We start from the raw sequence: 11,814 nt of genomic DNA on the forward strand, positions 1-11,814 counted from the left end.
TCAACATCTTCATCTCCGCTACATCCATCTTCCTCTCTTCAATCTTCTTCAAAGGTGCTGCTTCTAGCCCATACATCAAAGCAGGTCTAACGACTGCTTTGTGGACTTTGCCCTTCACTCTTACTGGTACCCTTCTATCGCATATCACACCCGAAACTTGCCGCCAATTGTTCCAGCCACACTGAATCCGGAAGTTCACTTCTTTTTCCATTTCCCCTGTCTCGTCTACCATCAATCCCAAGTACTTAAATGTTTTCACTCTCCTCAACTTTTCACCATTCAGTCTAATTGTGGCCTGTTGATCGCCCCTTGTATCCGTCGTAAAATATTCAGTTTTGGACCTACTAATCCTCATTCCTCTGCTTTCCAAAGCAACTCTCCATTCTTCTAATTTTCTTTCCAGCTGTCCTCTCCTTTCGGTCACTAAGACAATGTCATCAGCATATAATACACACCAGGGTGGTTCCTCTCTGACATTTTCCGTTATGACATCGAACACTATGTTGAATAATAGTGGGCTTAGTGCCGATCCTTGGTGTATGCCGACTTTCACCTGAAAGCTATCCGTTGTGCCAACTGTACTCCGAACTCTAGTTGTAACATTCCTGTAGCATATTATATATATATATATATATATATATATATATATATATATATATATATATATATATATATATATATATATATATATATATATATATATATATATATATATATATATATATATATATATATATATATATATATATATATATATATATATATATATACAAAACCAAAGTTAGTCGTGCTGACTAACTTTTCTTAGTAAAACCCATGGGGTCTAGAACGAGTGGCAGCATTAGTCACAGTGACTAACATAATGTTAGTCAATTTGTGACTGAGCACTCAACCTGAGTATGGTCTTACTCAAATATATCTGACTAATGCCTTCATACTGTTCACTGCTTCTACTAACCATATTAGTAAAGTGGATCATAGGTTAGTCAATTAAATGACTAATTAGTTAGTCTTTCTTAGGCAGATGATGAATCATTAGTACCTTTAATACTAGCAGCTAGCTACTGCTGTCTCAGGGTTAGGGAAAGAATAGGTAATAAATTCAATATATTCATATACAATTAAATGTTCCCTCCATTTCATTGCATTAAAAAAAAAAATAATAATAAAAAAATAAACACTATAATTTTTATCATCTATAGTATAGTATGCTTTTCACTTGAACATTTAACAGAAAGCTCCCCTCAAAACTGTAATGATATATAAAACAGATGTAAAAAATAAATTCCATTAGTAACACTTCATCCTAGCATGAGAAAAAAAAAAGCAACACAAAAACAACCTGTTTTGACAAGCCATTAAGTAAATAATACACATTTGTGAGTATTAATCACTAAAACTTGCAATGTGGAAAAGAAAGTAAGCATCTCTTAAGATATGAATATTAAACCTTCCTCCCATTCATAAACTAAAGGAAAAAATATGTAAGTAAAGTTAACATAAATTAAATGTAAGGAGTTACAGACCCTGTAAAGAACAATTAATTAGTCCACTGCTAATCATTATATCACGGTACTTTTAAGAAACTTAGGGAAACAACCAGTGCAAAAATAGACATTTAACCTTATTTGTACAAGCTTTTAACCCAGATCATATCCATATGTCACCATTTTTCCTTTAAAGCCACACAAAAAAAGAAAATGAGTATTTCTATGGGATATACTAACTAAACAAATCTACAGAAATGCTCAGAACAGTAATAAAGAAGCTTCACGTATCACTTGCAATAACATACAGAAATAAAAAAAAAAGGTAAAAAATGTATATAAAAAAATAAATAAAAATATATGCATCATATGGTACATGAAGAATACTTCCCAATTTGGAGAGAGAGAGAGAGAGAGAGAGAGAGAGAGAGAGAGAGAGAGAGAGAGAGAGAGAGAGAGAGAGAGAGAGAGAGAGAGAGAGAGAGAGAGAGAGAGAGAGAGAGAGAGAGAGAGAGAGAGAGAGAGAGAGAGAGAGAGAGAGAGAGAGAGAGAGAGAGAGAGAGAGAGAGAGAGAGAGAGAGAGAGGCATTATGTGTGGAGTTGAATATATTTGGAAGCAGATTTATGCATTTTTGTAGCTCAATTCTGTCTTTACTTCATTGAGTTTTACACGTAGAGATCTTGTTTTTGAAGTGTTACCTTTGTCATACTTGATACCTAAGAGATGGGATGTTGTGAAACGGAGGAAATGTTCACAATTTTTTGGGTGTTCAATATCAAACACAAAGCCCTGCTACCAATGAGACTACAGCCATAGAAATACATGTTGGTTCAGCTACAGGTGCACCATCAAATACACACTAGACTGCCCTGTTCTTAGTTCTTCTTCTGGTACCTTAAGGAAGAAATAATAGTGTAAACATTAATAACATTTTGACATTAAAATAAAATTTACATGTAGATGTATATCTTAAGGTGATAATATATTCAGAAATTTCAATATATACACACCACTCTAAAATCAAAGGTACTGAAATTTAACCTTAGTAAAAATGGAGTCTTTCCTTTCTCCAAGCAGGTGAAGTAACCCCAATATAACTAAGCAAGCATCTGGTGCAAATAAATAAATATATAAATAAATATGATAATAAGTAAATCAAATAAACAAAAGAAAATTAACTGTGTAAGGAAAAAGTGAAGATATGGTCACATCCAATAGGACAGTCCACTAATTTGAGTACCAGTCTTTTAAAAGTCTCCTGTAATTATTGCTTTATCATATAAGAATTAACAAAAGTAAAGCTCCTCGATGGTTCTACTAATTATATGAATGACAAGCATTTTGATTGAATGCTCAGAACGACCAGTATACTAATGATTTTTGTCCTTTGTGTCACAGCAGCAAATCTTTTGTACGAGTATGCGATTATGTTTTTTACTTGAGACACTATTTGGGTAATATCATAATGCAATAGTGCTTTGTCTAGCAAGTCCTCGTAAGAATATGATGAGTACTGATCGAAAAAAAAAAGAAAGAAAGAAAGAAAGAAAACCCCAGCCGAACCTACATGCCCCGACATAACGCACTGATGTTCCGAACTCCCGATTCTTCTCATCATATCCACCAAAACAGTGTGAGAAGTCCTGAACTTCATCACAACCATGGAAGAAACCTTCATCAGACTGTTTGCACTTGCGCTAGTGCCGGCAAAGTCGACTCCAAGAATTCTATCTCCACACGAATTAGTGACCTGTCTTATTGGACTGCAAGGGAAGAGGATGCAGCTAACATTTCTAAAAAGATTGATAATATTTACATTTTAAATTTCAAATTGGACAGCCTATTGGGTTTATTTACACTAGAAATAATGTCTTTCCTTACGAGAGAGAGAGAGAGAGAGAGAGAGAGAGAGAGAGAGAGAGAGAGAGAGAGAGAGAGAGAGAGAGAGAGAGAGAGAGAGAGAGAGAGAGAGAGAGAGAGAGAGAGAGAGAGAGAGAGAGAGAGAGAGAGAGATGCTTTACACCTATTAAAATCTTTAACATCACTTATGCTGCAAACAATTATTTAGCCATAGCACTCAGCCAAAAATTGGATAGAAGAGCAGGAATTTAACAATTAAATTAGTACCTTTATAGAAATTGGTGCAAGCATTACAGTTAGATAGGTCATGCTTAATACAATGTTTGGTTTTTGCATGCAGCATAGTTTCATGAATACTAGGCTTATAAAAGTGAAAGATGCATTGCTAATGATGAAAAGATACATATATTAAATTGCTACCAGCTACTGAAATGAACAAATTGAACTAGACATTACTCGCATTGACTTTCATCGTGGTCATAGAGTTCAAGTAAGGTTTCCATATACAGAGGAACTGCTTTTCTTTTTTTGAGAATGGCAATTATTGGGAGCCTATACTCGTATTTCTCCAGCCCTTTCAAAACTGCTACTCTTGGGTCTGGTTCATCCGCTTGTGGTTCTAATCTCAGGAACTCCTTGATTATCTGTAAAGATATAAGCATCAAATAATTATAAGTGAAGGTTACAGAGATGAGCATCTGCAATAACTGTACTTAGTTATGAGTGCTTATCTCCCGTCACTGAGGCCTTTGAGCCTGAGAGGGAGAATGGAAGTACCAGTAGTTAAATATCAATTACCTACTATAAAATATAAATAGCTATATACATTATAGCCCTACAAATAAAGTTGACAATTAGTAACAATATGTAGCAAAATCCATAAAGTGTACATATATACACACTTATGCCATCAAAAGTCTGAATCCACAGGTACAAGTTCAGGATTTCTGCTACAAGAATGTTCCCATTGATTATTTTTTTGCATCTCTCAGAGAGTGTCAACTGCATGAGGCGTTCAGCCTGAGGAAAATCATTAAAGTAAAATTAGTTTTCATAAGTTGACTGTCCCGCCAGCCTCCCTCTCTCCCTCACATATATATATATATATATATATATATATATATATATATATATATATATATATATATATATATATATATATATATATATATATATATATACAAGTATAATTTTTCAGTGGCTATCCACCAGTACCATTGAAATTGCTTACATAAGAGCAGGTATTTTTAAACAACACCAGTAAAGAAGTCTCTGAAATATAAAAAAGATAAATCAAGCGTACAAATATCACATACCTTATCTAACTCGGGATCTTTCTTCATCCAATGTAGAGCAAGCCACTGTCTATGTCTCTCTAATGATTCATCATCTTCTGAATGGGGTCTTGGTGGAAGGTAAGCCTTTACTCCATACATCAGTGGACACGTAGTCTCTTTTGGCGCTATGCAAGGGATCTTCTTTTTCCTTGACGTCACCTCAGTCACTGAGGAATCCTGCCTCTTGAATTCTGAAACTTGCGCTGGATGCGCAATTTCCATTGCAGCTGCAATTCATGCTCCTCGAGATCACTGTTTCTCAGGATGGCAGGAAATGATGTCAAAACAGCATTTGCCATATTCATATACTGTTCTGATGTTGGATAGCTGAAATATGATAATGATAATAATAATAACAATAATAATAATAATAATAATAATAATAATAATATTAATAATAATAATAATAATAATAATAATAATAATAATAATAATAATAATAACAACATATTATTAATAATAATGTCACAATACCTTGATATGTAATAATGATGATAACAATAATAATGATATCAATCTAGCTAACTATATAGATGGCTTAACTCCTTTTATTATATTATTATTATTATTATTATTATTATCATTATTATTATTATTCTTAACAATCACCTAATTGTGCTTTTGTCCCAGTGAAATTGGCAGATAGTGGGTACACTATCTGAATAGTACACTCAAAGGTGGTTTCACACCTATCAGTGCCGTATTAGTATCGTATAGTGTCAGTGATATCCATGTTGCTTTCGTGACGTCTATGCACATATATCCTTTCAGACGTGGAGTTGGCTATGATTGTCATAATTCTTGATGAAGAGCAAGATGCTTGCTTAACAAAAAATAAAGAAAAGAAAAGTGGGTACATGAAACGTGGAAGAAAAAGAGAAACTGAAGGAGATTTTGCTACTCTGTACGAGGAATTAATTAATGATGAAACAAAAATTTTCCAGTACTTAAGAATGTCCAAAAACTGTTTGATGACATTGCTCAGTGATGTGTGGTGTGGTGTGGTATGGTGTGGTGTGTTATGATGTGGTGTGGTGTGATGTGGTGTGTTCTGGTAAGTATAATGTACAATGTGATTAATTACATCAATTAAAAAGAGTATTTATCACCATTTCAATTTCTTCTATTTTATTTCAAACGCTTGTCCGACATCCGTGAAAATTTTTAAAATACTAGTGATGACGATATTCCATTTCACGGAACGGAGATGTAACAATCACTTTAGTCAAAACACGGTACTTCGCCGGATGTGTGTAAATGCTTCCGCTGAATTCCAAAATGATGAATTTTTTTTTTACTGACACTGAAGCACTGAACAGCACGGAATGAATACGGCACTGATGTGTGTGTGAAGCGACCTTAACCCGTATCCCTCTGGAGGCATATTCCCGAAGTCTGGTAATGTTTCGGCCCATTTACTCTTGTAGCAGTTAGGTTAGGTTAGGTTAAGTTACGTATAGGTAATTTTGTGCGAGAATCTCAATGAGACTATTTTAGAGAGAATCCTACAGTTAGTTTTGGAGCTACAGCCTAGTGTCCATACAGGCTGGCGGACGACTCCTTCCAGACTTCAGGAATATGCATTCTGGCCCTTCACAAGAATTGACATCAGATCCTGGTATGAACACAGGCGGTGCATCCCATGTTCTTTTGTCCCTCTTCTCATTGCCTTCCCATTATATATATATATATATATATATATATATATATATATATATATATATATATATATATATATATATATATATATATATCACTCAACATCCCTACATGCAACAAAACTTACCAAAACACACTCAAAATACACTCAAAACATCCAAAACACAACCAAAACACATCACAACACCCCAAAATACCCACTACACTCACCTAAACACAACCAAATATTGAATATTCACTCAAAACACCCCGTAACATCTGAAAATATCCAAATAACCCACCCCAACCACGCTAAATTTATCCAAAACACACTCAAAGCATCCCAATATACCTAAAACTCAACAAACACACTCAAAAAATTTAAAACACCCAAAATACACTACAACACTCCAAAACTCATCAAACACACATCAAAACATCCAAAACACACTTAAAGCACCACTCAACACCACAAACACGCCACAAACACACCCTTAAAGACCCAAAACTACTTGCACACAATCAAATACACCTCAAAAGACCCGACACACACACCCAAACTCACTGAAACACTTAAAACAGAAAATAAACCCAAAACAAACTCACTACACCTCAATATACTCCCAAACACACCCATAACACACAAAAACATCCCATAATATACTCAAAACACCCCACACGACTCAAACCACTTACAATATAACTAAAAACATCCTAAACCACATTTAAAACACCCAAAATTCACCCAAAACACAATGATAACAGCAAATATATACCCAAAACACACCCAAATACCACCAAAACACACTCTAAACACCCCACAATATTCCTACATACATCCTAAACACATAAAACACCCAAAACACACAAAATATTAGAGAACTGCAGCACACCAGGGGAAACTAAGCTAAATATTATTTACCTGTTTTGCCTCCTCCTCCATTTCTTTTTATTTCTTCCTTCTCCTCTTTCATTTCTCTTATTTTCTTCCTTGTACTACAACTATCTACACGCCTGACTTTAGAAAGAGCTGGAAACACTTGGAAAACACTGGAAATTACGGTAAATATTGAGGAGACACTGGAGCAGACCGAGTCTCGAATCCTTGATGACGTCACAGGCGAGGTGCCGGCGCCCCGCTGCCATACGTACGTAACGTATTTCAATTTGAAATTGACCCATAGAAAAAATGAAGCTAGGCTCGAATGCATTATATATTCTGACTTGACAATTACTTTAATTAATATTCACAATATCAAAACACCTCCAGTCTCAGTAGTTATAAAGAAATATTATGTGAAATATGGAAAAAGTGTTGGAAATTTTGACACCATTAAAAACACTGAAAAGTCCACCTATTCCACTTTACACTGGTAAAAAAACATTTTAAAAAATCTGAACTATTTTTTTAAATAATGCACACTTAGTTACAAGCTACAATAAAAAAATAAAGAAGCTAAAAAATGACAAAATCACCACTTTCAACGGGACAATAAGCCTATTCAAATTCCACATACTTAACTCAACAGGAACGCAACATACTTTAAAAATCATAAACGATTTTTTGAAGCAATAAAATCTTCATTAAAGCCTCAAATAAAAAAGCCAAAAACCAGGCTGGGTAAATTTCACCGTACAAACTGCCCCTTATTTACATAAAAAACAACACCAAATTCAGCACATTTACTTAACTGAAGCAAGAAAAACACTTCAAAAGCAACGAAATATTTTTAGAAACCATAAAATTTTACTATACAAGCCAAATAAATTAATTCAGAAAAATAAAAAAAAATATTGGAACCAACAAGCCGGAACAGGTGCCAGTCCATCATGGCGGCCCTCGGCGGCGACCTCAGTGGGGGAGCCGGCGGCCATGTTGCCTCATTTATTCCTATATAACACCAAAACCAGGCAATGACGGATATATCTGACCAGCGGATATGAAGGCTAGACATGTGGATCCATCTTGTGATATGTTAGGCTTACAATAAGTGAGAGACGAGGCAAATAATGGCTAATAACACAGCTGACAGCTTGTTTACATATTGGCGAACATTAAATATTTGAATAAATTTCCAACTCTTTCCAGACTCAGACGTAAACAAAACCTAAATATAAATAATTAATCCCTAAAAAAAACAAATAACGAATAATGAATCCTAAATAAACGAATACAAGACACTACAGGGAGGATTAGGGTGTTGTGAAGGCAGTAAGGCTGACTGAGGAGAGACTGGCCCCGCTGGACTCACCTTACGTACTCGTGCCTCTCTGGTGATGCTTGACGGTGCTTGGTGCAGGAAGAAGGTGTCGGGAAGACGGAAACACTGGTTAATAGAGCGTGTAGGGCAAGATTGACCAGTGCTGACCAAAACACTGCAGCCAGCCAGCCGCTCGCCGTGGTAACTCCCCAGCGCCACCTGTCACTGATCCAACACCCACCCACACACACACACACACACACACACACACACACACAAAAGTTGACATGCTATCAAATAATATGTCAAATAATATAAATATCCTCACTTCCTGACTCTCCTTTCCCCACTCCACCCCCGATAAGTGATTATGAAAGCAATCTTCACTCAGTGCGGCACCGTGTCACCGCAGCAAACACGAACCAGGGCAGAATAGGCTCAACTGAAATGCTCCTACTCTCTCTCTCTCTCTCTCTCTCTCTCTCTCTCTCTCTCTCTCTCTCTCCTCACGACTGTTTTTCAAAGGTATAAAGATGATTATCAGGGTTTTCAATGGTGTTTTTCCTGTTATTAATGTAGAAATGTTGTTAATCTGTCACTAAAACCGTAAATATATATATATATATATATATATATATATATATATATATATATATATATATATATATATATATATATATATAGAGAGAGAGAGAGAGAGAGAGAGAGAGAGAGAGAGAGAGAGAGAGAGAGAGAGAGAGAGAGAGAGAGAGAGAGAGAGAGAGAGAGAGAGAGAGAGAGAGAGAGAGAGAGAGAGAGAGAGAGAGAGAGAGAGAGAGAGAGAGAGAGAGAGAGAGAGAACTAGCAATAACATTCACACACACATACACACACCAGTGCATTTATACGAAGGACTCTCCTGAACTAGACGAGGTCATACTTAGATGTATAATTTGGAAATCAGCAATTTTTTTCTATTAAGACATACGCAATTAAACGCTGATTTCCGGACGTGTCACTTGCGATCATACCACGTACTCTCGTGGCCTTGCAATGCGCGGCTGCTTAACGGGATGCACGTTCTCTACTTATGATACAAGTTATTTCCGAAACGTGTCATTTTTTTTTTTTTCCCCTACTCAGAGGTCAAGCATACGCAGCTCACTGGCCCTTCCTTCCGCCTCCATCTTTCACTTTGTCCTCCAAAACCGTGGGGAGAGTACAGTGTCGCCCCACACACTCGCCACTCACTTTTCCTGCCTTTCTTACACTCTCGGGCGCCAGCAAGGCCTAGTGCCCTAGTACCTTATATATATATATATATATATATATATATATATATATATATATATATATATATATATATATATATATATATATATATATATATATATATATATATATATATGCCTAAACACTACATACAAGTCTTATCTCACATCTCCACTATATCCAGACAGAAAATGCTCTCTTTACCCATTTTTGGTGTGAAATATATTTTTTTCCCCCTAAACCAAGGGTCGTATTTTAATGAAACTTGGAGATTTTATGATTAAGGTACAAACACACATGCACATCAAATTTCATACGAATCCAAAAATACTGAATGTCATTCTCTTTGTGACTCGTGATGCTTTCCCTTAATGAAAACAAAAATAATGGAAAACGCATCCTGTACCTTCAATAGAGCGAGGCACCAGCGAGCAGCTTTCCTTCAGTTTATTCCCACGTGTAGTCACCTGAGGAGAGAAATTATTGTGTTAGCTTTAAAGTACAGTGTATTATTATTATTATTATTATTTTTATCATTATTATTATTATTATTATTATTATTATTATTATTATTATTATTACCGTTGTTGTTGTTGTTGTTGTTGTTGTCGATGTAATTGTTGACATTATTACAGTTTGTATAATTGAAATACCACATACGACTATAAACACACACACACACACTTTTTCCACTTGGACTACATACATTTGTGTGTGTGTGTGTGTGTGTGTGTGTAAATGTACCAGCAGTGAAAACCTTGACTTCTGAATGTCTCTACTCCCTCCCTCCGGTCAAGCTCTCACGGCCTTACCCAGTCGCTTGCTCATCCCGCTTTTTCTCCCCTTTTTTCCTCTTCCGTGTTTTATCCAACAAGCTTAGGGAAACAGCTCAGAGCCACATCACAAGTTTGTCTAACTGTCGCAACACCAGTGGTAGTAGTAGGATTAAAGATGGTGGTGGTGGTTGTGGCAGTGGTGATAGTAGTAGTAGTAGTAGTAGTAGTAGTAGTAGTAGTAGTAGTAGTAGTAGTAGTAGTAGTAGTAGTAGATTTTTATCAACACTAATTGGCGCTGTAATAAAGGCTGAAAAAAAGGTATTTAACAACGATAATTAAATTTTGAGTAGAAAAAGAAGATTCGCTGCAACAAATCGGATTCATGTAATACAGGAGTAATATTTGTCTGTCATATTAAAGCTTTGTTCCACATTTTCACGTTTAATTTTCTCTAATGCCAGCTGTAATTCCTGTTTATGATTCCCAAAACATGTGTTATTATTCACCATTGTTGTCAGAGGCTACGTAAGCAAGCTCGTTCTCTCTTCACCATCCTGCAGAAATAGAAGAGTTGGTAAATATCTTAATGATGAACAATACAATGTTATATATCTTTTTATTTATTTTGTGTTAGGAATCGATCAATAACAAACAAAAGATATATATAGATAATAGGAATGGGGTATTCATGTATTTTTGAGGAGCGGCTAATGGTATCAAAAAGAAGAAAAATGCCCCCAAATTATCAGGGATAGACTAATGGAAAGGCAAATTTATTTTCCGTGCATAATTCTAGTGTTACCACTTATTATCTTCATATTTATTTGCATCACCAGAGTGTTTCTTTACCACAATGATCGTTGTCTTCTTCAGTAGCGTGGGTACATGAAGGTAGGGTGGTGGTGGTGGTGGTGGTAAGGGGTCCCACCACCACCCTAGCCACGCCAGGACGTGCCGGCCACCGCCTCGCAGCACGACCCGCGGCGCCGTCCTCGCCAAGCATCACAAAGCCTCGCGCCGGAATACAAATTAGAACATTACCGGGCACGCAGCGTCACCCTCGCATGCACCCCACTCCGCCCACCCCGCCCACCCCGCCCAAGCTTCACTCCACCCTACTAAGTGCACTACTAGAATGCACGGTGTGTGTGTGTGTGTGTGTGTGTGTGTGTGTGTGTGTGTGTGTGTGTGTGTGTGTGTGTGTGTGTGTGTGTGTGTGTGTGTGTGTGTGTGTGTGTGTGTGCGCGCGAGTCCGCTCACACA

At 36.3% G+C, this 11,814-nt stretch overlaps 1 long non-coding RNA gene across 1 annotated transcript in view; it reads right to left on the reverse strand.

The window, feature by feature from the left end:
* Positions 1-1,112: 1,112 nt before the first annotated feature.
* The window catches only part of LOC135106488 (uncharacterized), a 47,306-nt gene continuing 36,604 nt past the window's right edge, over positions 1,113-11,814 (reverse strand). Inside the window, exons 2-6 of the long non-coding RNA XR_010271335.1 lie at positions 10,182-10,242; positions 8,576-8,749; positions 4,665-5,012; positions 2,530-3,992; positions 1,113-2,382 (exon numbers count right to left, since the gene is read on the reverse strand). This is a non-coding gene — a long non-coding RNA (uncharacterized LOC135106488). The remainder of the gene's footprint in view (positions 2,383-2,529; positions 3,993-4,664; positions 5,013-8,575; positions 8,750-10,181; positions 10,243-11,814) is intronic.

Source organism: Scylla paramamosain, chromosome 2, assembly GCF_035594125.1.
Source record: "Scylla paramamosain isolate STU-SP2022 chromosome 2, ASM3559412v1, whole genome shotgun sequence".
NCBI classification, from domain to species: domain Eukaryota; kingdom Metazoa; phylum Arthropoda; class Malacostraca; order Decapoda; family Portunidae; genus Scylla; species Scylla paramamosain.